Below are 4,494 nucleotides of genomic sequence, written 5' to 3' on the forward strand. Positions count from 1 at the left end.
TCATCTCCAAGTCTGTTTTGGCCTACCCACTCTTCTCTTTCCTTGTGGGTTCCACTCCAGTGCTTGTTTGGTGACATTTTCAGGGCTCTTGCGGAGTGTGTGACCTATCCAGCCCCATTTCCTCTTTCGTATTTCTTGGCCAATAGGCACCTGATTTGTTTCCTCCCACAAACTGGGGTTTGAGATCTTTTCTGGCCATCTGATATGTAATATATAACAGAGGCAATTGTTAATGAAGGTCTGGAGTTTGTTTGTGGCTGTTTTTGTCAGTCTCCAGGTTTCAGATCCATACAACAAGACTGCTTTCACGTTGGTTCTGAAGATGCGGACTTTGGTCTTCTTGGAGAGCGATGTTGAGTTCCAGATGGGGCGTTGGGTGTTGAAAGCATGTCTGGATTTGTTGATGCGGCTCCTAATGTCCTCATCTTCTCCTCCATCTTTGCTGACCATGCTACGCAGGTAGGTGAACTTATCTACATCGCTGATGTCCACACCATGTAGTTGAATTTGGTCCTGTTGTTTGTGGTTAATCCTCATGGTTTTTGTTTTCTTGGTGTTTATTTTGAGGCCAACTTTCTTTGCATCCTCAGAGAGCCGGTTTAGCTTCTGTTGTGCATCTTGTCGCCTGTGTGACAGTAGTCTGATATCGTCTGAGAAATCAAGGTCCTCCAGCTGTTTGGTGAAGGACCAATGGATCCCTGTGTTGGTGTTTTCTGTGGACCTTTTCAATATCCAGTCCACTTCCAGCAAAAGATGGTTGGTGACAGCAAACAGCTCTGTCTCACTCCAGTCTGCACTTCAAAAGGTTCTGTAAGTTTTCCTTTATGTATGGCCTGGCATGTGGAGTAGCTGTACAACTGCTGGATAATGGAGACAAACTTTGGTGGAATCCCATAGTGTGCCATTAGCTTCCAGACAGCTTCCCTATCCACATTGTCGAAGGCCTTTTCAAAGTCCACAGAGACTGTGAAAAGTGGAGACTGCCATTCCAAGGACTGTTCGATGATGATGCGCAGGATGGCAATGTGGTCTATGCAAGACTTATCTTGTCTGAACCCTGCGTGTTTATCTCTCAGTTGCTTGTCTAAGGCCTCCTTCAATCTTTCAAGCATGATGCATGTCAGGATCTTGCTGGGGACAGATAAAAGCATGATGCCTTGTCAGTTATTACAGCTGGACAGATCACCTTTCTTAGGGAGCTTTACTAGATGTCCTTGCCTCCATTCTTTGGGTACACATTCTTGCATCCAGACTTTTTGAAGCAGAGGGAGAAGCATGTTGGTTGTTATTGAAACTTCTGCTTTCAAGGCCTCTGGTGGTATGCCGTCTGGACCTGCTGCTTTGATTGCTTTTACTGCCTTGGTGATCTCGGCTTTGGTGGGTGGGTTGGTGTTAACATCCAGTAGGCTGTCTGCTGGAAATATAGATGGGGGTTGCTCTGGAGGAGATCTATTGAGAGTTTCTTTAAAATGTTCAGCCCATCTTGTTCTTTCTTGGCTTTCGCTTGTGATGATTTTGCTTTCTTTATTCTTAACTGAGCATGTTGGCTGGGTGTTCCTGCCTGCGAGAGTTCTAGTAATCGCATAGAGTCTTTTCATGTCCCTTTTCCCTGCTGCTGTTTCTGCCTCCTCTGCCAGGTTGTGAATGAATTTCCTCTTATCTGCTCTGGCGCTCTTCTTCACTTTCCGGTTGGTATTCTAATACTTTGTTTGCAAGTCTGTTTTCTCTTGCTGGTCTTGGCAGTGGTTAATCTGCTGTTTCAGGTCTTTCCTTTCTGTAATGAGGGCCCAGGTATCTGCTGTTAACCATTCCTTGTGCTCTCTGGTCCTCTTTCCCAAGACTTCTTGGCAAGTGTCTGTCCAGATCTTCTTTAGCTCTAGCCAGTGATCTACCATCTCCTCTGCCAAACTTTCCAGTTCCTCAAAGCGGGGGTTTTTTCAGACTGCACTGGTATTCCATGTTCTTCCTGGTATCCTTTAGGCTTTGGATGTTATATTTGAAAGATGGCTTTTGTGAACGGTCTTTGTGCGCTTTCAGCTTCAGTTTCAGTGTTGCCTGCACTAGGTGGTGGTCCTCTGCAGCATCCGCTCCTCTCTTTACTCTTACATCTAGAAGGCTTCTGCACCATTTTCGACTGATAGTAATGTGGTCAATCTGGTTTTCTGTTTTCCCATTTGGGGAGGTCCAGGTCTTCTTGTGGATGTCCTTGAGTGGAAAGACGGTGCCTCCTATGACAAGGTCGTTGAACACACTGAAGTCTGAGAAAAGTTAAAAATTTTTGGCCATGCTTACCCATAGTAACTATTTGTTACTGTTGTTGTTACCTACTTTGGCATTCAGGTCTCCCATTATAATCTTTTAAATCTCTTCTGGGTAACCTATCAATGGTAGCCTACAATGCCCCATAGAAGTCTTCTTTCTCCTTTTCCTCTGCGACATTGGTGGGTGCGTAACACTTAATGATGCTGATGTTTCTTCCCTTGGAGTTTAATCTTGCTGTGAGGATTCTTGCTGAGACAGGTTCCCATTCCAGGAGTGCCTTTACTGTATCTGATGTCATGAGTAGCCCAACTCCATATGTGTGCACTTCTTCGGTGCCTGAATATATTATGTTCTCTCTGCTTGCCAGTTTTGTCTGTCTGTTTCCATTCCACCTTGTCTCACAGAGTCCTAGTATCTTGAGACCATATCGCTTCATCTCTGTCACTACTTGCAAAGTCTTCCCACTTTCGTACAGTGTTCGGATGTTCCAGGTTCCAGTTTTGATTTTGGTCTTGGCTGTCAGAAGGTTAATTGGCGCACTGGCTTCCCGAAGGCTTTCACCAGCTTGTTTCATGGGCTCCATTGGAGAGAAATCATCCATGGCCAAGTTACTATCTGTACATATTGTTGAAGTTTCTGTAACATTAAGTTTTTTTCCAGGAATGGGTTGTTAGCCCATAGCACAACATGGAGGGCCAGGGAACACTCTTATGGCGCTTTTCCACTGCGTGGTACGACTCGGCTTGGTACGGCTCAGTACGGCACAGCACGGTTAGGCTCAGCACGGTTTGCATTTCCACTGCAGTTCAGTACCGCTTTAGAGTGGGCGGGATTATTCACATGTCGTTATAGTTGCGCAGCCTCTACTACCACGACTCCTAAAAAAAACGTTTTCATTCCGCATCGCCCCATCAAGCTCTCGCTGGATCCGCTCCTCTGCTATTAACGAGAGGAATGTCTGTTCTTCCGCAATAGACAACAAAACTTTTTTGTTGTTAAAAAAAGGTGCGCTCGTTCAAAACAGTTGCGTTCGATCCTCCACTGGCTGTGCTGATTTAAATCTAGTGGTTCTTTTGTGTTTGTGTCGCAAGTTCAGTGACGCAGGTAGTGACGATTCTCTCCGGCCAATCCGTGATCAGCAGAGTTTACATGTCACGTTTTGGTAACGGTACGGTTCACTTGGAACCCCAACCGAAGTGGTACTAAAAAAAGTACCAGGTACCAGGTACTGTACCCAGTGGAAAACCCCCCAAAAGTGAACCGTACCGAGCCGTACCATGCAGTAGAAAAGCGCCATTAGTCTGGTCTCTACCCTTCAACCTGTCTGGCATGGGAGACCCTACCAGGAGCATAGAGCATTTTTTGTGTACCGACGATGTCAAAGCAATCCCCGTTCACACGGATCACATGGATGTACATGTTCACACGCACATGATGTCACCGCTTCCACAAATGTAAATTTTTGTAGTTTACACAGAGTTTAAACAGTATAATTTTCAAAAACTGGCACTGTGAAATCAATTTCAAAAGTTTGAGTTTTCAGGCCCCCAATGCGCAGTTGTGGGTAAATGAATGGCCAAAACGCATAAAACATTTTCAGTTTTTAGTTGAAAACGGTGCCATGTAAACACCCCTTTAGTCAGACTCATATAGCTTCAGTCACACACAACTGTATGGTTACTGTAATCTAAAATACATCATTACAATGCCAACTAGTGGCAAATTCTCATATAATTTAGTACAAATACTCATATACAAACACCGGCACTTTTGCTGTTTTTCAGTTAGAAACTTTGAGAAGAATTAAGGCCTGTCCACATCAAGAACAATTAATATAAAAGATAACTATAGCGATAACAGACAACATTCTGTTTATTATAAACACACTCTGCAGTTTTGTTGTCTGCCGCTTTAAATGCTCAAACTCTTTAAAGTCGGCTGTATTCTGATTGGCTGTCAATGCATTTATCGTTCATAATTTGAAAAAAAAAAACATCTGAAAGTAATTTATATATCATCCTTCTATGTCCTTGTTTTACATGCAGCAAACACAGTTTGGCCTGTAACATCCAATTCACAAACTAATTACTGTTTTGAGACAAATCCGATCTTGAATTTGACACTTTTAAATCCCTAATCACTCGTTCACTCACTATTCAAGCAGTTACTGAGCCGACAACTGAGTCACTAAATCATAAGTACTTCTGCAGCATGTCCAAATTAAGAACATAA

The 4,494-nt window shown here is 43.7% G+C and overlaps 1 pseudogene; it reads right to left on the reverse strand.

The window, feature by feature from the left end:
* On the reverse strand, positions 1-3,681 carry LOC107583296 (uncharacterized; annotated as a pseudogene).
* Between the last annotated feature and the right edge of the window lie 813 nt (positions 3,682-4,494).

The sequence above is a fragment of the Sinocyclocheilus grahami genome, unplaced genomic scaffold (genome assembly GCF_001515645.1).
Source record: "Sinocyclocheilus grahami isolate Dianchi unplaced genomic scaffold, SAMN03320097.WGS_v1.1 scaffold52.1, whole genome shotgun sequence".
Lineage (NCBI taxonomy): Eukaryota > Metazoa > Chordata > Actinopteri > Cypriniformes > Cyprinidae > Sinocyclocheilus > Sinocyclocheilus grahami.